Below are 27400 nucleotides of genomic sequence, written 5' to 3' on the forward strand. Positions count from 1 at the left end.
CACTTTCCTGTCTCCCCATTTTCATTTCATTCAAAGAAAATAGCGGTGATGTGCGCCAGAGTAAGCACTGTTAAGGAGTTGTAGGCGGGTGTGCGCATGTGTGCACGGAGCTAACCCCCAGTGCGCATGCGTGAGCTCTGCGCAAGCCAGCGCTAACCCAGTTACAACTGCTTAAAAGTGCCTTAGTCACTTTGATTGACAGGTCCTGTACTCAGTTCAAAAGCAAAATAAAATCTCACTGTCAGTCCCAAACCCAGGACCTTGGAAATACTAGTCTGTATGACCTACCACTAAGCCATGACTGTTATACAAGAATATTGTGCTAAAATAAATATAACATGTAATAGTAGGGATGAATGTAAAGGGAATATAGGATATGTAGTACCCAAAGCATGTCATGTAGAATTACTGACAAAACTACTGGATTCCCATAATAGTAGTGTGTGAATAGAAACAGCCATGCTAGTTGTTAGTTTATAGGTAATAATGTCAGTTAATGTACATATATAAATGTATGTATATGTACACATATATATATATATATATATATAAATATATATCTATATATAGTTGTAGGTGTCATTGTGCATACACACTTACTACAGGGAACAGGAGAGAGGAATGGAGAAATGTGAATCTACAACACAGCCTGAATCATGAGAGAGATACTAACCTTTACACTCACAGAACAGTGTCCACAGCATACCAGCATGGTCCCCGCCCTTACAATCTGAAAGGGCAACGCCTATCTCACATACCCTTTTATAGCACTGACCTGAAATCACAGTGAGAACTGCAATCAGTCAGGGGCGGCTCGTGGCATAGGGCTGCCGGACTGCAGCCCCCTCAAAAAGAAAAAAAGAAAGAAAAAGAAATGAAAAATAAAAAAAAATATTTTTTTAAAATTCGCGGACGCGCATAGACCGAGTCCCGGCTTATCGGTCTATGCGCATGCTCAAGGCAGCCCAGCCGTCCCCATAGGGGGACACAAGGAGCGTCTGACCCGCCAGGATTATGGGACGTGTCCGGACTGCAAGAGGAGCAGCAGGGACTCGGGACAGTGCCTTAGGGATCTCGTCGGCGTCGGGAAGGAGCATGTGGATCTCGCGGGTCTTCAGTATTGCGCGGGAAGGATGTATGTACGGACGTTAACTCTGGATGTATTCAGGTAAGGTGCCTTTCAATTTACAATGTTTATTTTTCTTTTTATTTGTGTGTATGGTGCTTGTGCTTTACTGGAGTTTAGTTTGTGTATGGTGCTTGTGCTTTACTGGAGTTTAGTTTGTGTATGGTGCTTGTGCTTTACTGGAGTTTAGTTTGTGTATGGTGCTTGTGCTTTACTGGAGTTTAGTTTGTGTATGGTGCTTGTGCTTTACTGGAGTTTAGTTTGTGTATGGTGCTTGTGCTTTACTGGAGAGAGTGTGTGTGTGTGTGTGTGTGTGTGTGTGTGTGTAAATGCCCCAGGTGCTTATGGTGGTGTGGTAGGGAATGCCTCAGGCTTGAACCCTGTACCCTGTATGCAGGTGTTAAAGACTTGAGTTCCCTACCCACCACCATTTGTAAAAAAATTTCAGATTTTTACCTCATATTTGATCTGATCTGTTCCTCATAATATCTGTGGTTTGTAAATGTTGCAATGCTTGATATTTGATGGTGTAGTAGTAGCATTGTTGCCTCACAGCTGCAGGTTCTTGGGTTTGATTCTTGGCTGGGGTTCCTTCTTTGTGGGGTCTGTATCTTCTCCCTGTGTTTGTGTGGGTTTGCTTTTGTGCCCTCCCATGTTACAAAGACATGTCTGCATTATTTCTTCCTGGGCCTCCGCTGAAAATTTGTTTATTTGTTCCAAGTCAGACTGTCCTGATTAAAAAATGTTAAATAAAATTGATAGGCATTTGAATTTCAGACTTAAGGGTTTCTGAATGTTTAATTCCCTGCGTATTTGATGGTGCAGTGGTAGTATTGTTGCCTCACAGCTATAGGTTTTCTGGTTTGATTCTTGGTTGGGGTGGCTTCTGTGTGGAGTCTGCATCTCCTGCCTGTGTTTGTGTGGATTTGCTCTGGTGCCCTGCCATTTTACAAAGATGTGTCTGCAGTTTTAATCCCTCGTCTCTGCTGAAAATTGTTTTTGTTCTGTCCAGTAAATTTGACAGGCATTTGAATTTCAGACTTCAGGTTTCTGAATGTTTAATTCCTTGCAGATTTGATGGTGCAGTGGTAGTATTGTTGCCTCACAGCTATAGGTTTTCTGGTTTGATTCTTGGTTGGGGTGGCTTCTGTGTGGAGTCTGCATCTCCTGCCTGTGTTTGTGTGGATTTGCTCTGGTGCCCTGCCATTTTACAAAGATGTGTCTGCAGTTTTAATCCCTCGTCTCTGCTGAAAATTGTTTTGTTCTGTCCAGTAAATTTGACAGGCATTTGAATTTCAGACTTCAGGTTTCTGAATGTTTAATTCCTTGCAGATTTGATGGTGCAGTGGTAGTATTGTTGCCTCACAGCTATAGGTTTTCTGGTTTGATTCTTGGTTGGGGTGGCTTCTGTGTGAGTCTGCATCTCCTGCCTGTGTTTGTGTGGATTTGCTCTGGTGCCCTGCCATTTTACAAAGATGTGTCTGCAGTTTTAATCCCTCGTCTCTGCTGAAAATTGTTTTGTTCTGTCCGCAGTAAATTTGACAGGCATTTGAATTTCAGACTTCAGGTTTCTGAATGTTTAATTCCTTGCAGATTTGATGGTGTGGTGGTAGTATTGTTGCCTCACAGCTATAGGTTTTCTGGTTTGATTCTTGGTTGGGGTGGCTTCTGTTTGGAGTCTACATCTCCTGCCTGTGTTTGTGTGGATTTGCTCTGGTGCCCTGCCATTTTACAAAGATGTGTCTGCAGTTTTAATCCCTCGTCTCTGCTGAAAATTGTTTTGTTCTGTCCGCAGTAAATTTGACAGGCATTTGAATTTCAGACTTCAGGTTTCTGAATGTTTAATTCCTTGCAGATTTGATGGTGCGGTGGTAGTATTGTTGCCTCACAGCTATAGGTTTTCTGGTTTGATTCTTGGTTGGGGTGGCTTCTGTTTGGAGTCTACATCTCCTGCCTGTGTTTGTGTGGATTTGCTCTGGTGCCCTGCCATTTTACAAAGATGTGTCTGCAGTTTTAATCCCTCGTCTCTGCTGAAAATTGTTTTGTTCTGTCCGCAGTAAAATTGACAGGCATTTGAATTTCAGACTTCAGGTTTCTGAATGTTTAATTCCTTGTATAATTGATGGTGCAGTGATAGTATTGTTACCTCACAACTATAGGTTTTCTGGTTTGATTCTTGGTTGGGGTGGCTTCTGTCTGCATCTCCTCCCTGTATTTGTGTGGATTTGCTCTGGTGCCCTGCCATTTTGCAAAGACGTGTCTGCAGTATTAATCCCTGCATCTCTGCTGAAAATTGTTTTTGTTCTGTCCGCAGTAAAATTGACAGGCATTTGAATTTCAGACTTCAAGTTTCTGAATGTTTGATTCCTTGCAGATTTGATGGTGCAGTGGTAGTATTGTTGCCTCACAGCTATAGGTTTTCTGGTTTGATTCTTGGTTGGGGTGGCTTCTGTGTGGAGTCTGCATCTCCTCCATGTGTTTGTGTGGATTTGCTCTGGTGCCCTGCCATTTTACAAAGACGTGTCTGCAGTTTTAATCCCTGCTGAAAATTGGTTTTGTTCTGTCCACAGTAAAATTGACAGGCATTTGAATTTCAGACTTCAGGTTTCTGAATGTTTAATTCCTTGCATAATTGATGGTGCGGTGGTAGTATTGTTGCCTCACAGCTATAGGTTTTCTGGTTTGATGCTTGGTTGGGGTGGCTTCTGTTTGGAGTCTGCATCTCCTGCCTGTGTTTGTGTGGATTTGCTCTGATGCCCTGCCATTTTACAAAGACGTGTCTGCAGTATTAATCCCTGTGTCTCTGCTGAAAATTGTTTTTGTTCTGTCCGCAGTAGAATTGACCGGCATTTGAATTTCAAACTTCATGTTCTTCAGAATACATAGTAGCACAACCTTTTTTCTAGCAATTTTCTAAGTTTATAAGATGAATATTTTAAATTTGTCCCTATTTTTGGGACTGTATTCCCCATTATTGGCTTCGTCCAGGTTTTGTGCTAAGGTTGACAGCTATGGCAAGAACTGAATTCACTGAATATGGACTGTAGAATTGTGCATATTTACTGATAAAGGTGCACTGTAGAATTGTGCATATTTACTGATAATGGTGGACTGTAGAATTGTGCATATTTACTAATAATGGTGGACTGTGGAATTGTGCATATTTACTAATAATGGTGGACTGTAGAATTGTGTATATTTACTAATAATGGTGGACTGTGGAAGTCTGAGTAGACTTTTTATGATAAATGTTCTCAACTGGGCAGTTTTGCCATTATGGGTGCATATGTTTTGTTTCATTGCTTACTGGAAAAATGTTCAAAACAAATTTAAAACACCCTCTAACAAGTGTACTGTATTGTACAAGGAATATAATTTTTAGTACAATGAGGAAGGTGTATCAAAGAGCACATGTATGTTTCATATGCAAGGGGCCTATGATTCAAAACAGCCCAAAATTAATCTTTATCTGCCACTGGCAAAATGTATTTTCTTTGAATGTGGGTTTCAATGCTGTTTCAATGAATGTGAGTTTCAAGGGCAGAGAAGTTTTAATGCTAAGTTTTCATTGTGAGACTGCATTGCTTTGTTTAACAGATTACTTAATGTTTGTGCTGTAAAATACAAAATAAAACTTTCAAATGAAGTCCAATCATTGAAGTAAAGCAGTATGCACATTAGTGTTTATGGTAAATGGAGTGAAATAGCCAAGTAATGGTTAATTGGAATGGCTGCAGAGGCTCCAGTTCAACCATTATTTTGTCAGGGGAAGGGCAGCAAACTCAGACAGGCCCAGCTGAACTATACCTCCCAACTGTCCAGATTTTCAAAGAATGAATAGATTTTTGCTTCTTATTTTTGGTTTGTTGTTCATAAAATTTGTAGTTTTAATTCCTAAATGATTTGCCAGAAGTCACTAAATAATAAGTTTCAGACTTCATAACCTTCATAAAAATGCATGTTAAAGTAAGAGCCGTTCTATCAACTGTCTCAATTTATACAAGAGCAATTTTTAGTACTGTTTATATGTGCCCCAATATATTTGGCCTTGTTCAGATTTACTGCATTAACAGGTTGAGAGGTACATGCAAATAAATTGCTTTATAGAATTAGGCATAGCCAACCTCTCAACTGTCCCCAATTTTGGCTCAAAATGTTGCTCTTCCCCTAATAATCCCTCCATAAAATAGCAATTTTGGAAGAAAACATGGAGGGTTTACAATTAAGAAATAACTGTAATAATCAAAGTTATAGATTACTTGAAATGCATGTAGATTCTTTTATTTTGTCAGCTGCTCAAGGTAGCAGTACTAATATTAAAGTGTCCCTTCTTTGACAGGTAGAAGCTGTATTGTGTGTCTATTTTATATTTTTGCATCACATTTTTGGTCCATTTTTCATAAAATTGTGTTTTTGGCAAATTAGTGACAAATCACTAAAGACTGAAGTTAGAAAATGACAGACATTTGAGTTTCAGATTTTATACCCTTCAGAAAATTCATACTAATGCAAGACCTATTCTATTATCTTTCTAAGTTTATTAGAGCAATATTTAAAAATTGTCCTTCTTGTTGTGCCTTTGTCCCACTTCTGTGTATGGCTTTGTCCAGATTTCTTGCTCTTGAAGTTGAGAGGTATGACAAATGTGTCAGGGCCATCACAGTCAGCCAGAGAGATTTCAAATTGTGACATGCTTGTTGCACCCACTCCCCATGTAGTGACTCTGGATGTGTCCAAGCAAGGCAAGGAGTAGTTGTATCTACCTTGGATGGGGAGGACACACTGCATAAGTACTACAGTGGCTTTTCATCTGTCCTTGATTTTGCAGAATGGTCTGGTTTCTGTCATATTTTTGTACTGTTGATTTATGCTTATTACTCAAAGTGCCTGTTGCTCTGTGTTTAAGTAGCAATGCTTTAATGACCATAAGGTAAGCTTGTCTGACATCGTAAGATGCAAGTAAGCTTTAATAAGCATACTGTTAAAGAATTGCCAACATTGAAAGCCTTTCTGTTGTTGCCATGCAGAGAATACTTGACTAGATAATGTATAAGGCTTGGGTATTAAAGGACAGGATTCCATTATTTTAAAAGCTCATTACACTTGTTGGAGACTTCCAGTCATCTCTACAGGCTTTACCCGTAAACTAAACAGAATGCCAATCATGTGTGGTCCATAACCTGTACAGTAATCCTTTAAGCAATGTATCTTGAGCTTGTTTCTTGTTTGCTTTTCATTTTTACTTTTATCATGTTTTCCCCATGAAACGTTGTCAGGCAGCAGGTCTTTTTGGATAAGAAACATTTTTACAAGTGGGGCATCACATAGATTTCTACTTTCAGCATGTTGCTTGGTACTTTAATAAAGCTGAATATATTATAATTAGAACTGCAGTGCAAGGAGAAGTAGTTTGAGTTGAGTGCTTCTGGTTTTCTTATACTTGATTTTGACTGGCATTCCAGTAATGTATTTAAAAAGTAATTTATTTTTTCATGCCTCACAACCTTTTGTTTCCATCTAGATATTAAGTAAGCTGTCATGCAGCCAATGCATTGAAATATTTTTATTCTTCTACACTTATTTTTGTCTTGATTGGACTTTCATAATGATGGTTTGCCACCCAGGGCAGCGTATTTAATTAAAGTTAGTTTTTTTGTGGTTTTGTGCATAGCTCCTCCCCTTTATGGTTGACCACACCCCTTCCCTTTGATCCCGCCCATTCAGCGTCTCCTGCAGCCCCCCTGTGATTTGAAGTCACCAGCCGCCACTGCAATCAGTACACAACTGGCTGTATGCAAATAGCAAATGCTGGCTTACAATTGGTGCAGAGGCCATCACATGGACCTATGCAGATACCTACAAAAGCATCCAGTACTAACACTCCACACATGCAATACATTCATTGCACTGTCTGGAAGCAGACAGAGGGAGAGAGAAAACTGAGAGAGAGAGAGAGAGAGAGAGAACAAAAAAAAAAAAAACCCTACACACTGTGACTCTGTGACTCTAAGCTGTCAGCAGTGAAAGTAGCAGCAGCAATCAGAAGCAGTGGTAACGCAACCAGCTGCGACAAACACAGGTAATGCAAAGTAGCAGGTTAATAGTGTGCATACTGTGAACCCTCCAAATGTGTCATAGGTCTGTATCTATAGGTATGTCCATGTGATATGTTGTGTGTGCATAGTTCCACCAAAAGGGGATGGCCATACATTACATGTTAATCAGGATTAGGCCATGATCCTGGCAGCAGTTGTCAGTGCGTTGCCCTAAGCAATGGCTGTAGTGACTGCTTTGAAAGGTCAGCCAGGTTCAAAAGGCAGGATCAGCCAATCACAAAGGCACACTGGCTGGGAACAAGTGTCTGCAGGTACCCGATATCACTGCATATGCATCCCATACTGCATAATTCCATAGCTTAGTAGACCAGGCCGGTTATGCATATGATGTGTTAGTTTCCAGGGTCAGTTGAGGTGCCTCCTTAGTGGTGTGGGACCACTGTCGCTGTATGCCACTGTCCAGGTACATATCCTGTAGTACGGCCAAGATAAATTATCAGTGTTATATGCGGTTGTATGTCCTCTTGGAGTGCAGGTAGCACACATCCAGGGATACCATGAGGTCACAGTGATGCTGTGTGTTCTGCTCTGCTGAGGGCGGCCCTCACCTGGACATGTGAGATGATAGGGAGGTTACATACAGCTGTGATAACTATTTCAACTGGTGGGGAGAAGGAGGGGGGATACGTGCACTGAACCTGTCTGCAAGACTGTTGCCAATATCCGTGTGTTTGGTGAATGTTAAGTAGGTGTGTATTAACACAGAGCATATCTGAGGCATTTGGTTAATATGTGTAACATAACTGAAGAAGGCCTTGTGGTCATCCATAGTGTTTGTGGCCATTTCCCTCCCAGAGTAGGCCATGGCCATTGTTATGACGGACCGTAGCGTAGTACCAGTGCTGACCACAGATGCCTTCCCTTAATGTGAATATGCTTTGTCCTGCAGTAGACTCCTGCTATTGTTATACAATGTGCCTCTGTCTGGGGTCCACCGGACAGGATGCCTAACCTTTGTGCATAGGGTCTGGGTTAGAAATTTGTGTGCAAGTTCCATGCAATCTGTGGCATGTCCGTGGTAAGCATTTGCAAAGGGGTCAGCAGTGTGGGTTGTGGCTTCCACTGGCCCAGTGTGCTGCATGGATACCATCTCAATCCCAACAAGTGAATAACTATCTAATCACATACATATCAAAGTAGTCTACTGTGCTGGTGGTGGTGGTGGGATATGTATATCCAGGCCGAGTAACTTGTGTCGACATCACACTAGTGGATGGCATCCCACATACAGTACCTTGGGATGAACCCCCAGAGTGAGGTTGTGCTTTGGACCTGTCAGTGTGTGCTGACCGATGGGGCATGCTACTATGTTGTGTGGAATGTGGCAGGTATTGTTGCACAGGTGTTGGCTGAGCACTGATATCTGGCCATGTACCTGTGTATCCACCACGACACACACACATGCAACATATGGGAGTAGTAGTATATCACTACACATGAGTATCATGTATAGTATGTGTGCCATATATTGCTGACATAGTCTGCTGTAATCCTGTTTGTGTTCTCTTCCAGGGAGATGGTGTGTCAGCGTAATCCTGCCTACTCTGCAGCGGAAGATGAGGAGATCCACCAGAGCCTGGTGCAGGAGTATGACATCTTGTTTTCCCACACCAGTCAGAATAAGCAGGAGAGGTCTGCACTGTGGCAAGACCTTGTCCATAGGGTAAATGATATTGGCACACATAATAGGACATATGAGCAGGTACGACATCACTGCAGTGATTTAATCCGAAGTGTCCATCAGCGTGCATCAGATATCCACAGGAAACAGGTTGCCACAGGAGGTGGGGAGGCCACACATCCCCCCCTCACCAGACTGGAGGGGCTACTCCTAAGTGTTGTGGCTCCAGCCCCGTAACAGCAACAGCAGTACACCTGCATCATGATGGAGGCTGGATCCACACAGCAGCACGACATGGAGCGTGCAGGTAATATGCCATATGTACACTTGGCTGTTCCGTACACTGTTAGTTTATGCATGTGTAAGGTGTGTCTGTGGTATGTATCTGTCATCATAGTATGTAATTGTGCATGTGTGATACTGGCAATAACAGCAGCTGACATGTGAAAGGCAACTGGCGTACTACTGCACTGTATCATATGCAATATCAATGGCACAGTTGTGCCCACTGACATTAATCTCATCATTTCTGCCGGTCCCTCCGGGGTTACAGCAAGGCAGGCCATCCATGCTGGTGAGTGTATTTAACATAACCTATAATAGTCCTGATAATGATAGTAACAGTAGTGTAACTCAGTAGTGCTCTGTGTGTATACTGCGGGGTGTGCATGTGTGCATGTGTGCAGGTGTGCCTGTGCCCATGTGTGCATGTGTGCATGTGTGTAGGTGTGCCTGTGTCCACGTGTGCATGTGTGCATGTGTGCATGTGTATCTGTGTCCACGTGTGCATATGTGCATGTGTGCGTGTGTGCATGTGTGCGTGTACACGTGACTGCATGTGCATGTGTGCATGTGTGCATGTGTCCATGTGTGCATGTGACCATGTGTGCATGTGTGCATGTGTGCATGTGTCCATCTGTGCATGTGTCCATGTGTGCATGTGTGCATTTGTCCACGTGTGCATGTGTCCACGTGTTTATGTCTGCATGTGTGCATGTGTGCATTTGTGCCTGTGTGCATGTGTGCATGTGTACCTGTGTGCATGTGTCCACGTGTGCATGTCTGCATGTGTGCCTGTGTCCATGTGTGCATGTGTGCCTGTGTCCATGTGTGCATGTGTGCATGTGTCCATGTGTGCATGTGTGCATGTGTGCAGAAGTGCATCACTGGTAACAATGTCTGGAGACTGTAAACTGTGTTTCCTGTCTTCCTCCCACATGTTCTGGTGCTGCTCTGGTGACCTACAGCAGGGAACCTGAATCTTGTGCCACGGGTACTGGTAATGATGATATTTGTGTAATGGTACTGGAAGGTGTGTCAGGGTCCGCCATTGGTCAGCCAATTGACAGTACACAGCTGTCAACCCCATTATTGTGCACAGTCATCCTGCCAGTACATCCTTTGTCAACATTGTCCCTAGGTGATGGACATGATACAGGGGGCATAGACCAGGGTAATGTGGTACCTGTGGCACATGCATCCCCACACAGCAGCCATGGGCAGGGTCCTCCGATGGTATCACACAGACAGTTGCCCATGGGTTCTCGTGGGAGCATCCGTGGGCATTCTGCCTCTGGCCGACGTGCCCAAAGAGGTCTGTCAACCTCAGCTATGTTTCAGACTGTCATACAGGCACAGTCGCGTATGGAAAGGTACACCAGACAGAGTCTGAGGGAGCTGAGAGCATGTCGCACAGCCATGACAGACAGTATGCGTGACATGGCGGATGCTATCCGTAATTTCACCGATGTCATAGACAGATGTTGTGGGGACATATTACAGCAGTTCCACAACCAAATGTTCATGAGCCAGGGCAATGGTGGGCGTTTGTGGTGTTGATGTGGCCGTATGCCGGCAACAGCAGCAGCTGGCAGTCGGCGCGGATGACAACAGGCTCGCGCACTCCCCCATAGTGCCAGCAGCAGCCCCAGCAATGCTGGGTCTGTGCTGTCATCGGAACTCCCCAGGAGACCACGTGCACGTGGCTCTGGACAGTCCCAACAGGGACCTGTGTCCAGTCAACACACTCCCACTTCTGATGACAGTACCCAGTCTGGCTTAGTACTGGATACGGTCCGTAGCACCCCTGCCAGGCACAGGTACCGTGTCCGGGCCCACAGACACTGATCTGTATGACCTGCCAGGTGCAGTCTGTGGCTGTCCACAAACTCCTCTATATGGCAGCCATGAGGTGGAACTGTGTGCGTGCATACACACATGTGAAATGTTAACACCTAGGGTGACCACATACATGCACACACTGCAACACTGCCCCACCCTGTACTGCTGCCCCTCACCAACACACATAAACACACATGTCAATTGGTGGTATCAGTGGCTGGCTCAGGCATCCTTAATTCACACCTGTGCATATGATGACACTGTGCCACCTCCTGCAATCTCCAACATCATTGCTGGAACAAGTAAACACGTTGCTGATGACAGGGTGACTACATAGAAGTGTATTAGTAGCATCATGTTGGTAACAGTACAGTGTGCTGCTATGACTGTGCGTATATCCCAGCATGCCTGCTGCAGTAACTGTATGAATGTCCTGAATTGTTATCTGCACCCATAGTACATACCAAAGTGTAACAGCTGCACATAATTGCATGCCGGTGGTAAGGTTGTCAAAAGATAGCCGCATACATTGGTAGGACAGGGGGGAAGCTAACGCAAGTAGTGATATGCAATGGTGATCATGTACAGTAATGGTGTCAAGTTGCCCACAACGACTATGCAATGTGGATGTTTGTGCATGTAGATATGTGTGCAGTACCAATGTAATCCAAATCACAAATAACTATGACATAATATCAGTTCTACCATGGGCATCTGCACTGTGTATTCCTGGGTACATGTTGATAGCGCCTACATATTTGCATTGTTACTTACTGTTATTGTTACCCCTTCTTTGTTGTACAATGCACTACTTCCAGCCCTGCTTACTGTAGGTTTGTTTGCATGCATGTTCGCTTGGAGTTCCCTGGAACACTGCTTACACCTGCAATGCAGAGTTACAGTGTTTCTGTAGACTCCTAGTGACATCTGCATAGCGTACGATACGTATGTCAACTTTACACATGACAGAACATCACTGTCTGTCCTGTACGCATGTACGTTGCCTGTGACACATTGCACATGTCTTACCTGGCATTTACCCATGTGTGCAGCCATATATACCAGTGCTATGAAACAGTAGCGGTACACCCACACATACACACCTTCAGTATGTTGTTCCCCATTGGCCCTATGTGTTAGTACTCACCATGGCAATCACACTGCTATGGTAGCATGTGCAAAGGTAACATGTGAATCACCTCTATGGTCAAGTTGTGGTTTATGTGAGTCATGTGGCAATGTCACAGCTGCTACATGTATGCAGTCAGCCATCACCCTTGGCCAGGAAAGTGCAACACATGTGTGGGATGCCACCACACAGCCAATCTGGGGACTGAGCTCTCTGAACCCAGAATTGCCATACCCTGTCAGGTGGCATGTCATATATACTACATCCTGGACAAACTTCAACCCCAATCCCTGCTGCTACTATTGATAAAACCCCTGAAGATGTTTCTGATAGCTTTGACCAATTATTTACTGAGACATTTCAAGCCCTAGCCAGCCATCTACCTCCTAGCTCCCCTGGTCCTGAAAGTAGCACCCCTAGAAACCTACTTGTGTTCATCTGCCAACCAGTCGCCACTTCACTTCTCCGTACCTTGATTGAAAAAGTGAAACCCACTATGCTTTCTGCTGATAAACTCCCTGCCGAGTACCTACAAAAATCAGCTGATGCTATTGCTTACCCCGTCTCAAAACTAATCAAACGAAACATGGTAGAATCTAAATTTCCCACCATCTGGAAAATATTCTATGTAATCCCACTTCACAAAGGAGGCATATCTACTGAATTCTCCAATTATAGGCCAATAGCTATACTCTCTCCACTTGCAAAGATTATGGAAACTTTATTCATAGACAATTCATGCACCACCTAATCCAAAATCGCCTTAGGGCAGACACTCAGCATGGCTTCTGTCCTCATCACAGCACTACTTCAGGCCTCCTAGCCTTTACTAACACCATAAACCATACTTGCAACACTAATTATATATCCTCAGCCCTGTTTTTGGATCTTTCCAAGGCATACGATATGGTTGATCACCAACTTGTAATCCACACCCTGCAAACATTCTGTCTAGATACTGGAGCCTTCCAATGGTTTCAATCCTACCTGCATGGTTGACAGCAGGCTGGCCTCTGGCAGAACAAACTCTCTAACCTTCTACCTAACACCCTCAGAGTACAACAAGGCTATATACTAGGGCCCTTGCTGTTCTCCATCTTCATTAACGACCTTTATACTGTCATCCCAAAAGTCCAATATGCTGATGACTCTACTCTGATCTGCTCAGCCACATCTCCAGTAGAGTTATGGTCAGCTACCCAGACCACATTTAATACAATAGAAAACTGGCTTTCTGAACATCATCTGATCCTAAATCCCAAATAAACTAAACTGCTGTTATTTCACCAACACGTAGGTCTACCACTTTCACCTTTACCATAACATCAACTGATGGCACAATAATTTCCCCTGACCCATCTACTAAAGTATTAGGTGTCATCATAGACAATAATCTCAAATGTGACCTTCATGTTAACCAAATTATCAAAGCCATCAATAAAAAACTAGGGTCACTTTACAGAATAAAATCCTTTCTAACCCCTCCAGCTAAAAGTGCCATAGCTCGCTCACACCTTCTTTCAACCCTTCTGTATGCATCCCCTCTACCCTCGAATATGAACAAGACTGTCCTTAACAAACACTCAGTTTGCTACAACCACATTGCCAGGTTTAGCACTGGGCTGCCTTTTAGGACACATCATTGCATCAATCTAAATCAGCTTGGTTGGCTTGAACTACCCAGCCTAATACAGTATAACCAACTGATTATGGCCTATAAAATCCTCTATAATCCGGACAATACTCCTGCACTTCAAATATTATCACCCCCTATAACAATCCTAGACTGCTTCGATCCTCTAACAAACTACTTATTCAGACTAGCAAATTTAATAACACAGCCGGTGATTCTCTCTTTGCAAACTCTGTAAGTAGATCCTGGAACTCACTTCCAGCTGATATTACCTTACTTTCCACCTTAGGTCAATTTAACACTAGACTCAAACAACATTTGTCACTTAACTGGCTATGTCGATGTATCAAGCCTGGCTAACTCGAATGTGTAAAATCTGTTAACCAGTTTACTGTGTAATTTAATTTAATCCTGACTTGTGCTCAGGACTAACTTTAACCTGTGGAACATGTTTAACTTGCTTACTTATGTAATCTCTGTAAATAATCTGTTTGTAATATGTAATGCTGGTATTATGTAATGCTGTATCTGCTTACCCTTGTAGCTTTGCTCCCGGGCCTCCGTTGGAAATGGACATGCATCCAGTCGAACTATCCCAGTCAACAAATGTAGGATAAATAAATAAATAAATAAAATATATTACAGTGACTACAATACAAGTCAGACATTGACACGCACTGACAGCATGCTGAACACACTGGGGCATACGTGGGGACTGAGAATAGAATCCTGCCTGAGCATCACACACCTCCGCAGCTGGCACACAGGCATATGTTCCGTCGGAACAGAGCACATGCCACACGTGGCACACACATCCCATGTGCCACACACTCACAGCCTGTAGGGCTACACAACACACCTGCTACAGACGTGTCAGGTACCTGTCTTGGGTGCTGTACTGGGGTCCCGCTCAACAGGCTGTATCTGGTGAAGGTCACAGTGATATGCCTCAGGGGCACTATGGTCCACCACAGAACACATGCATACAGGTCAGTCAGAGGCATGGCCACATATGACTCACTCATTGACCATGCCAGTATGGCTGACCTGAGACATACTTCCCTGGACTACATGATAGGGAACATAGAATGGAACTCTCAGCATGTGGCACAGGCCAGTATGAGCCTGATCTTGGTTGCCAACATACCCTCACCAGGTATGCTACCACTATATGTGGGAAGGGTGTTGTATGTCTACATTATGCTCAGTCTCCAATGTCATTCATAGGGTATCCTCTGGCTGTCAATGTGTGCTTACATGCTAGGGAAGCCACAATGATGTGCAAGGGTCATCTTGCACGTGACACCCATGGCCCGATGTATAATTGCAAAGCTCCTTGGTACACACATACTGCCTTATGCTGCAGGACATGGTTTACATAGCCACCTCTGTGGGTATCACACAGTTTAGGACACAAACAGTGCTGCTACACAATGACAGCAGTGTACACCGGAAGATGCATGCACCGGACACTGTCCTCAGCACGGTGAACTGCAATGTCTGTGCAGTACCAGATTCCTGATTCATGGCTCACAGGTGTTACCCATCACTGACAGGTTATGCCTTATACCATGCCTGTTGTCCCCTACACGTGTAACACACATGGACAGGGGGTTGGTATCCCAAGATATCACAGATACACACACCTCCAGGTTGTTGGCACAGCACAAAGCATCAGGGCCTAATCATGTGCAGCTAACAGTGTGTCGGACTGCCATCTGGTTCATAGCCTGGCACACACCCCTCCCATACACAGGAAGACCACCTATCGTCCATAACAACACTGGCAATATGACAGTCTCAAGAACTGTGTTTATATGGCTGGACTGCATCCAGCCAAACATTGTGCGTGAGCATTCCTGTAGCTACAACACACTAGTTGAAGGGTTCACAGCATGTGGTCACTGAACTGCAGTGGAATGACATGTTACCACTACCACAACAGGTGGGAACATGCAGGACCTGTACATCGACTACATGTACACTATATGGCCCAGACCAGATGTGTATCCCCTGCTGTAGGTATTTTACCATATACACTCACACTGTATAGACACATACCATGTGCGGACCCTGCACAGTAAGACACAGACATATTGGTATACATTGCAAATACCATTTATCCACTCGAGGCATATGTCAGACATGGTAACTACTGCAGGTCACAGGTATTTATGTGTATGTGTCACACACATACATCATGTGTGCAATGCCATTGCTGGTTTAGGCAATGGCATGCATTGTTATGTACAAAGACTCACACAAGGTCATACTGTGTGACACAACCACACGTGGCAGTTGTGGGTTACCAAAACATACCTATCTGTACTCTGACAATGGTAATAGACACAGTAGCAGAGTGCACTATTGGCATTACTAGCCAACTAGCCCTGTTTGGCTGTGCTGATAGTGTGGTGACATCCCCTGTGTTTACTGGGGGAATATGCAGCATCTGGTGTATTGTAGTATTTGCCAAAATGATCTGTTCTCTCACACTTGCATTTACACACACCCTACTACCCCCCCCACACACACATGCACACTTGCCATTTGCAGGATTCATTTCCCTACCTAACTAAGTCACAACACGTGAGAGAGACGCATTAGCAATGCGCACTATTCGGATTACTAGATAGTTCTGCTTCTCTGGCTGTACTTATAGGGTGCTGACAACATCAGTATTTTGAAAGGGTAATGTGCATCAGGTAGTGTGATCTACTGATTGCCAAAACTAACATGTTTTTCATACAGAAATGCACACACACAAACTCCCCACATTCAAACACACACACACTTGCAGGTTTCAAACCCCTACCTAAATATGTTATGGCACTTGAGATTGACACTGTAGCAGGTTGTGCTATTCCGAGTACTGGCAGATGCGTCTTCTCAAGCTGTATGTATAGGGTGCTGTCATCATCACTGTTTGGAAAGGGTAATGTGCATCATGTAGTGTGATCCCCTGATTTCAAAAAAGCACATGTTTTTCATACAGAATTGCACACACACAGAGTCCCCACATCCAAACACTCACACATGCCTTTTATAGGTTTCAAACTCCTACCTAACTATATTATGACACTCGGGAGAAATACATTAGCAGAGAGCGCTATTCAAATTACTGGGAGATTGCCCTTCTCCTGCTGTACTTATAGGGTGCTGACATCATCAGTGTTTAGAAAGGGGAATGTGCATCCTGTAGTGTGTTCTCCCAGTTGCCAAAAGGCACATTTCCGTCACGTAAAATTGCACACACACTAACCCCCCTTATCCAAACACACACACTTGCCATTTGCAGGATTCAAAACACTACTTAACTATGTTAGAACACTCAAGTCGGATGCATTAGCAGACTGCGCTATTCACATGACTGGAAGGCTTTTCTTCTCCTGCTGTACTTATAGGGTGCTGACATCATCTGTGTTTTGAAAGGGGAATGTGCATCCTGTAGTGTGTTCTCCCAGTTGCCAAAAGGGACATTTCCCTCCCACAGCCTTTCACACACACAAACCCCACTCACACAGAGCATTTGCAGGATTCGAACCCCTACATAACTATATTATGACACTTGAGAGAGACGTATTAGCGGAGCACACTATCCGAATTACTGGGCATCTATTCTGCACCTGTAGTATTTATAGGGTGCTGACATCTTTATTTCTACAGAGGTATGTACATGTAGTACTACCTGTCAGGTGGGGGATAGCATATATATGCATTTGCAGCCACCTACGTCAGGGTCAGATATGCACATCGCACTGGCAGATTATGTTCTATACCATGCTTTGGGACCACAGGACCTGTAACACACAACACCACCAGTCCAGAACAGCACACCCACATTCAGGACACACACTTAGCTTCCCTTTGCACAGTGCCAGGATATGCAGGTGTTCACATACACCATTCCAGTTGGTAACATCAGGTACAGGCATATTGTGTGTGAGAACTACTCAGGCCTCTACCACTTTACCCTACAGCCACTACAATTTGTGGGTCCATGTGCTATGGCAGAACCACACACCACAGCCACATGGAGGAATACATATTGCACCTGTCCATCTGCAAAGTGGGTACTCACTGTTCCACACCAGAGGTGGACCACCATTGTTGATATCTGACCATACCCACCTTTCCCTGGACATCCATATCCCATCTCCACCCCCAGGCAAGGTTGTGACTGCACACAAACTGTATTTAGCACAAGCAAACTCTACACTTGTGTAGACTGGGGTGGACGACTTCAGAGGACCCATGCTGGGGGACTATACTGGCCACTCAGCATAATCCTTGACAATTACATTCTATGAGCATGTGTACGGTTTGCATTGGTCATGCTATCCCACATATACCCATGACTGCTCCACAACAAGACACCTGTCAGCTGTACACCAGCCATATATGCGCCGTACAACAGACAGAGTGACCTAATACATTGCAGAGCTGTAGCCCACAGAGGGAGGACATCTGTGAACCGTTCTGGCATGGCACTTCATTCACACATACTCATTACAACACAGTGTTGACAGTGGAATTGTCCAGAGAATGCAGATAGGGCTCCCCTCAGTCTGTTATTGACGGACACCTACTGTCAGATATCCTCAGCAACCCTCTCACAGCACACACCAACAACATGGCTGTGGCTTAGCACATTCAATCCCTGGGACCTCCACGGTGCCCCTGCTTGACAGAGGCACAGCTCACTAGCCTCACATGTTGCCTTCTGTGACCTACTTAACAGTGGCACAGTAGCCTACTATCCTGGGGATGCAGATGCCAAGCACACTCTGGCTGAGCTGTCATTCCCTAGGACAACAAGCCTAGTATTGACCTCTACACCCATATGTTCAATTGTCGGATGCACAATATTTCTTGTGCTGTTCTACTGTTTGCAGGTCTTTATCGCCATAGCATTCCCTGTTCCTATGACCAACTTGTGTATCTGTGGAAGATGTTTGCATATGACGGCGATCCACTATATCACTTATGTCTCTGTAGTCATTTACTGTGTGCACTGGGCAGATTGCTGCGTTGTGATTGGTTCCTGGACTGATACGTACAAATACCAGATATGTGTGGCCAACTGCTAAACGGAGATATGGCCTAAGTGTGTGAGCATGCCCAGTTCAGCCTTTCCATGGCATGTTGTCTGACATATGCCTCATTTATCAAAGTATGCAAGCATGCCCAGTGTGAGCTTTCCATATGTTGCACTCTGAAGTCCACCACATATTTGGGTGTGCGTGAACTTCAACAATATCTCACATTTATGGTTGTGTGTTGGGTGTCATGTTGTGTACTAACTGGCCAACTGCTTCGTGTCTGCCACAACAGAGATTATACTGTGCCTGCAGGGATTGCATGGGATACTTTGCAGACAGTTCTCAACATACTTTCATAATGACCTAACACTGTAATACCGTATAGTGTACTGGTTCAGTACTTTCACTGTGTTGGACAGTATCCTGGGCTTTAGTCCTATGACTGCTTGACATCTTCATAGTGAGCACAACAGACTGTGTTGGGGCCAGTTGTGCACATATGACCATGTTGCATTATGTTCAGATATGGACTACCTACACCAGGCTCGTCCAACATTGCTAGTGTATTCCACAACATGGGTGGACATTGGCAAACACTAGCAATGTTCCCTAGGCCATTTCTGATGCTAGTCACAGGGTGTGTTTGTCCTTCAACACACATTATAACTGGAGTTTGCCATGACATATGTCATGGTTAGTATACTGTGCCTCCGTCTACCTCTGACATAACAGTGATACCCAGGGTTAGCCTACCATCTCCCATCCACTCATCAGGATTCCTCTTGAGGGGTGTCGATATGTAACTCTCTGGCTGACCTGTACCAGGAGTTTACTGAAGAGTGGGGGTGCCTTCTGTGTTATGGATCATTCTGTACAGCTTGTCCTATGTATGTCAGTGCTGGGATTCAGGTCTCTCATGTGCATAGCTCACTACCATTCAGATTATACAAGGTGCAACATGTTCATTCATTCCAGGTTGGACATGGCTTTATACATCAGGCACAGCTTTCCTGTAGCTGGGAAGTATGGCGGTGTGTGGGGCAGCAGTTTGTTTACTCAGGCAACACATGGCATCTGTTCATGCTCTTTGCTACTCCTGGTGGGGTACTGTTGTGGACATTACAGCTGATGGAGGTGTCTGCCGTGGTATATCCCACAGGGGCTATTGTAGTCACTTGTGACGCTGATGGAGGATGACTGCAGAGCCACAGTGAGTACCCTTATCTACATCTGCCAACCTTCATGTTTGGGTGGGTATATAGTATATGTTTCTGCGAACACTACAGCCACATGTTTGTCCAGTGCAGGATATCTATCACCTTTTGTACCCAGGTCTCACATTACACGTTAGGTACCTCATGGGTTAACACCTGTGTGGTAATTTGTGGGCACTTACTGTATATCCACGGTAATTGTCTATACTCAGTTCTGCAATTAGCTTGCTGACATGGCTATGGCTACAGTTGTCTGTTTGTAGGTGGCCCTTTTGTGGGTTGCTTGTGGCAGCTGGGGGTCGGATATGGTGGGCTGTTTGTACTCCTCTGCATACATGTTTAGTCACAGTCCTTCCATGTTGGCCTACACCTATGGGACATATATACAGAATGGGGGTGGGGAGGCCAAGACCAGGCCTTGTGGGATGCCACTCATATCTGCTTTGTAGACTGACATGGATGCGGCATGTCTGACCATGTCAGTTCTGTCCTTGGTCTGGTTTGCAACCCCTCTACTGACATAGGGGTATATATTTAAGCTGGTGAACATATCCATACTTAACTCGTACGGTATTGTCTAGAAGCATGTGCACGGTCCAGCTACACTGTGTGGACCACATTGCCCTCATCAATGACCTTAATGACTTCTTCAAATGGGTCAGACATGTTTAGGGGCAGGTTCTGCAGTTATGACAGCCACACTGTGTAGGGTCCAGTATCAGTAGGTCCACAATAGCCTTCTGTCTGCGGTACATACTGATCCTTTCCATAGCTGTGCAGAACAAGTTTGTCAGGATCCTGGGATGGTAGTTTGGAGTATCCATTCAGGCAACACCTTTGTTGTGATGGACCACTGTTGTTGTACACTGCTCTTTTGGTACATATCCTGTGGTAAGGCTGACATTGGGCAGTAGTGTGATTTGGCATTCCATTATTCTTGGAGTCCATGTTAGCCTCAGCACAGGACACCATCACATACCTTTGCTGCTGTGTGTTCTGCTTTGCAGATGATGGCTGTTACCTCAGCATCTGCAATGTCAGGGGACCATCAGCCTGCTGGGATAGGTATTTTGCACTCTGGGGGGGGGGTGTTTGCACTGCAGCTGACAGATTGTATGTTAGCAATATGTGTGTTTGTTTGGTATGTTGTTTGTAATATCTGTGTGATTCGGAGCATATCTGTGGATGCCCAACATGGTTACTACCATCAGTTGGGTAAGCCTTGTGATTATCCTTATTGTCCTGTACGTTTTGTATCTTCATAGGTTCATGGGTTCATACTAGGCTATACACACTAGGCCATTAGTAAGCCTAGCCAGAGTGTGTGTGTCTTTCGCCACCCCTTGCTATGTTCTATTATGGCCATTTATGAAGTTCTTCACTGTGCCTCTGTCTGGTCGTGACACAGTGAGGACCCCCAGTATACATGTACGGTCATCCATCCACTTGGCAATATTCCTGTTGAGGGGTGTCAGTGAGGGGCTCTGCCTACCATGGATTGGGATCCTGTTTCTGGGTGTGGGGAGCCTCTGGGTTATGTATCTGTCCCTCCAGCACATCTTATTTCATTATGTGTTGAGGCTGACATCTGTGACTCTCACAGCTCAAATGGCTTTGATTTCCTGTGGTGGAGCATGTCCATTACTCATGTGTTGGACATGGCCTTGTACAACAGACATACAATGCCTCTGTGTAGGCAGTCTGTGACTGCAGTCAGCTGGGGTGTCTACAGCCAGGCAGCATATGATATATTTCACACCCTTTATCCTGTTGGTGGGGTAACTATGAGGTCTTCCGAACCGCTGCAGGTGTCACGTACGGTACATCCCATATTAGTCATTGTACTAGATTATGGGTCTGATAAGGAAACAGTACAGCAGCACAGTGACCTCTGTTGATGTTGATGTGAATCCTTTCATGATACGGTGTCCAATATCGACAATCTTCATAGTCACATTGGCATTGTGAGTGTCACATGACAGATTAATGTCGACCTTTGTCCCTAGGTCCCTGATTACTCCTTGCATACATAATGGTTTTACACCTATGTGGTAATTTGTGTGTACCTTGTCTGGTATTTGGTGGGACATTCATACTGTCCAGTGTCTTCAGGATGTCTGGGTGGAGTTCTTGTGTGTGAGAGTGTGGTCTGTCGCATGCTACAGACTGTACAGTAGTTTTGACTACAGTTATGTGCACATGGGTGGTTTCTGCTGCTTTGTGCATTGTCAGTTACCTGGCCATATGGGTGTCTGTGCTGCATATGGATACTCCCCCTCCTTTGATGTTTTGGTGCAGGTGTTGGGGCCGTAACACATGATATGTGGTATAACCTAGTAGTGCTGGTGTGCTATCACTAGGCTTGCAGCAGGCTTCTGTCACTGCACAGACATCAATGTTCTCCATAATGGGAAGTGCCTCAGGGGCATGCATATTGCAGTTTCCACATCTGGCATTGGTCAGCATTACCCTTATGTTTCCTACCACTTTTGTTTTCTAGGGTGGTGGGTAGTCTTTTTGGCCTTGCCTACATACGGCTCTATGGAGGCGGCAAAGGCTGTATCCAGTATCCAGACGCACACGGGTAACAGGTGCAAGCCATCCCTGGAGCAGCAGCATGGCTTGTCATGCTTGACATCTCAAGCAGACAGCCATTAGAACCTCTTGGACTGACAGCTGTAACTGTGCCAGCTGATAAACATGAGCATTCTGTGTTTGTACTGTGGCATCATTCTTGGTGAGGGTTGGATGCTGCACACAGCCAGTGTCATACCGGCCTGGGGTACATACTCAGAGGGACCATCCATGTCTCTTTTCATGTTGACCAGGGAGGTACATCTCAGGTAATTCACACCAGCATGGACATTGAGCGCATCATATTTCTGCTTGCTTTGGGGTGACCTGCGTACTTGTGTTATGTGGCATTTTGTGGCAGCCTACAAGCCGCTTACTCTACCCTTTCCCTTGTTCAGTCTGGTGAGTGGGACAGCAGTGTGTCTGCCTATACAGACACCTATTACGACTGTATCAGGCATGTTGTTTCTCCTTCTGGCCTGTGACTGTTTGGCACACCAGCTTTGCGTACTATTCATTGCATGTGCTATGTTTGAAGGTTGTGGTTGCTTGTGATCTGCTTTGGAGGCTTCTGCTGGTGTGGTGTGTTTGTAATGAAGGCCTCTGGGAATATTTGTCTGTCTTTATGTGTTTGGTTTACAGTTGTGGTAGGTCTATGTGGGTCTGGGTTTGTGGTGTATGTGGTTACCTTCTCCTCCTGACTAGTTTTGACAGCACTGAGTTAGTGGAGCTCATCCTCTGGTTTGGATACATGGATGCATCTATCACATATATTTGTATTTATTGGGGGGTGTTGTGGTTGTCTGTGTACTTGGGACTGGTGTCACATTACCTCTGGATTCACAGATTCTACTTGTTGTGGCTGGACGTAGTGGATTGTATGTGTGGACATATGTTATTGCCATACTACTGGTCAGTGATTACTTCCCTTTTTATGAAATACAAACAAAATGAACTCGGTCCCAATAATCAAAAAAAATACACAGTAGAGTGTATCCGACTAAATAATCCTCCAAATTCCTTCAATTAAAAACTTTTATTAGAACTTGTAAAACGACAAAAATCAACAAATAAGTGAAATCAAACCAAGCACTTTCACCTGAATCAATGTCAGGCTTTATCAAGATATTCACCTACAACAGTTACTTGCTTTAAATAGTGTAGCCCCTTGCCTACTCACGTGAATTATTAATTCAATCAATGTGTTAAGTATCATTTAAAAGTGTCATTTAGAGGTAGATATAACCTTTATATGGAAGTTTTGCACAATATTTATATTTAAAAATATATTTATACATATTTAATTAACAATCCTTAAAAATTAATTAACTGAAAATTATTTAGCAAAAATATAAAAAATGTATGTATATATATCAATTATTAAGTTAGGTAATCATTAATGCAAAAAAGATGTATACTGGTCGCGAAAAATAACATCTCAACATTAATGTTAAAAGTTTTGTTCAAGCTTCTCACCAAAACCGTATGTGCTGTCTAACTTTATAATAGCAATACAGTGCAACAGCACCCTAAGTGTGTACAAAAAATAATAAAATATTAACTTGTCATATAATTCATGTACTGAGAAATATTGTGAGTATTAACAGAATGAAAATAGTACTTGTTGCATGTTAGGAATATTAAATATCAAATATTAAAACTAGCATGTTGGATAAAATAACTACAATATTAATATCAATAAATAGATAAATAAATAAATTAATTAATTAATAAATTAATAAATTAATATAAAATATTTAAATATTTAACTATGTATCAATATAAATATAAATATGAATGCTAGCTGAAACTACTCAAATCACTTGCACATTGTGATAATAAATAGCTAAATATAAATAACAAGTGAAAATAGATGTGTAGGATATAGGTCCAGTAATATATAAATATTCAGAACATAAAAAATTAATATAGTAAATTCAAATTCATCATTTAAAACAAAACTACATTAAGGTATTAAATACCCTTATAAAACCATGCAATGTAACCTAATGAGAAGTATAAAATCAATAAAATGCTTGCACAGCATTTAAAAACATTTAAAAAGGAACCTGAATGTAGTGTGAACAGGAATAGGCCTATATGTAAATACAATAGTGTTATACAGTGCATCAATTAACATCAGCATTATAACCTTGCTCATCTGATTTTCAATACACTACTGATACTAATGGTGTCATTTAGCCCGGGGGGTCTGGAGGCATTCAGTTTTAACTGCCATAACAATTCTTTATACTCAAGTGTGGCCTCCCAATCTCCACCTCTCGGCTTTAGCGGCACATACTCTAGTACCATAAATTTCAAGGACATATTAGGACATGACTGAGAGTGTTTGAAGAAAGCATTGGATTCTTTCCCTTTGTGAATATCATATAAGTGTTCATATATTCTTTTGCGTAAAGTTCTCTCCATTTTACCAATGTAAAAACTGGAACAGGCACAACATACCCCTAAATATACAATGCCCTTGGTTGCACAATTAGAGTAACAATGTGCTTTCACCTTAAACTTCCTTGATGCAATATAATAACTACTACTGTTCAGTATATAAGGACATTGTTTGCAGGCATTACATTTATATGTACCTACTTTTGAGCCATGGGTAACTGGTGTGTTCTGAAGTTGCCTTTCAAACATACCTTTAAGGTTAATGTTTCTTGCTTTCACAAATTTGGGTTCGTTAGGTATATACTTGTTGGTTTCTTCATGTAGTTTTAATATTGGCCAGTATTTTGAAACAATGTTCTTTATTTGTGAAGAGTCATTATTAAAGATGTGTACAAAAATGTTATGTGATTCTAAATGAACCTCACGTTTTTCTTGAGGTGTGTTGTCCAAACCAAGGCCAAGCAAGGGGAAATAAGTGTCCACCCTGTTGTTCTTAACTTCATTTATTGTCTTCTCTATCAGGTGTTTGGGATATCCTCTTTCTAAGAAGAGGCTTCGCAACAGATCCACTTCCTTCTCAAACAATTGATCAGTACTACGCATTCTTGATGCCCTAATAAATTGTCCCTTCAGTATACCTTTCTTTTGAAAGTAAGGGTGTCCACTATTGAAGTGGAGGTATGAGTTGGAAAAAGTACTTTTTCTATATACTGATGATTGAAAAATACATGCATCAACATTTTTACTTAAAAGGACATCCAAATAATTCAAACAGACATCATTTATGCTATGAGTAAATCTTAGGAAATGTGTAGCATTGTTAATATATGTTAAGAATTCATTAAATTCTTCTAAGCTGCCCTTCCAAAAAACACAAATATCATCCAGGTATTGTTGATAATGAATAATGTTATTTGCCCATGGGGAGGAGAAAATGTATTTCCTTTCCCAAAAATGTAAGACAATGTTGGCGTACGCTGAGGCACAAGGTGTGCCCATAGCTACCCCTTTTCTTTGTTTAAAAACCTCTCCATTAAAATAAATAAAATTATTGTGCAAAATAACTTCCATAAATTCAACAAGCAAACTTATAACATTAGCACTACAGTCAGAATGTGTGGACAGAATTTCATTAAACCATTCTAGACCCACATCATGTGGGATGCTGGGAAACAACTCAACCACATCTATGGTAACCATGAAGTCTGTTTTGTCATAAAAATCTTTTTGAATGCTTCTAAGGAAATCCCACAAATCTTTACAGATGTAATTTAAAGATGATACCAACTTTTTAAGAGAAATATCAATAAACTTACCCAGTGGTTCTGTGATGTTCCCCACACCTGCCACTACTGGTCTGAATTTTAGTGGGTTCAAACCTTTGTGAACCTTAGGAATACCAAATATCACTGGGGTGAGGGGTTTATTGACAAATAAAAAGTTATATAATTTCTCATTAATCGCTCCTTGCATTAAATGATCCTGCAATCTATATTTTATTTTTGCATGAGCAATGTTAATCTCATTCACCAAGGTGATACTGTAATGTTCAGTGTCTTATAATATGTTGTGTATACAGGTTTCATAGTCATTTTTATACATCAAAACCACCCCCCCACCTTTATCTGGTTTCATTACCCTAACTTCTTCCTCCTTGAGGGAACTAACCAAAGAGAAACATTCTAGAGAGAGGTTAACTGGATTTCTACTATTTTTAGGATACTGGTTTCTTATGTCTAATTCTAATAATTCTTCAAAAATCCTTAGCACCGGATGCATTGGGGGATTAAAAATGCTTGTTCTTGTAAACAACTCATGTGTGAATGTCTGGCCTTTGAAGAACATATTTAGATTTAAATGTCTACTGAAAAGTTTGAGTTCCAAAATAGTTTTTGTAATATCTAGAGGGCGGGCAGGAACGAATTTAAACCCTTTAGTTAAGAGATCAAAATGTACATCTTCAAGAGGGATATCTGTATAGTTGTAAATTGAAAAAATATCTTTTGTCAAAACTGAACAAGAACCAGTATAAAAATCAGTTGGTGTCTCACAAATAGCTTCATCTATCACCAAATCATTAAGGGTTATCTCTGGTTTTTGCCCCATCCTTGCTGTTTGTAGGGTTGGCCCGTTTCTCTGCATGCCTTGGGGAAAATGAAAAACCTGATGTGTGTTTTTTGAATTGTTATTATTACTATTGAATTTCTGTGCCAAGCGTTCACTTCTTCTTGGCATCTCCTCTGGTACTGAGTCATTATTATCCACACTAATAGCCATTTCCCCAACTCTACTATTCATCTGATTATTAAACCATCTCCCTTTAGTTGATGTTTGGTAAGCCACACCATTTCTATAATCAATTAGATCTCTCTCAAGTTTTCTGATTTTTCTGTCCACTATTTTAAAACAATATTGATC

This window comes from Protopterus annectens, chromosome 4.part1, assembly GCF_019279795.1.
Source record: "Protopterus annectens isolate FY-2018-M chromosome 4.part1, PAN1.0, whole genome shotgun sequence".
Classification (NCBI taxonomy): domain Eukaryota; kingdom Metazoa; phylum Chordata; order Ceratodontiformes; family Protopteridae; genus Protopterus; species Protopterus annectens.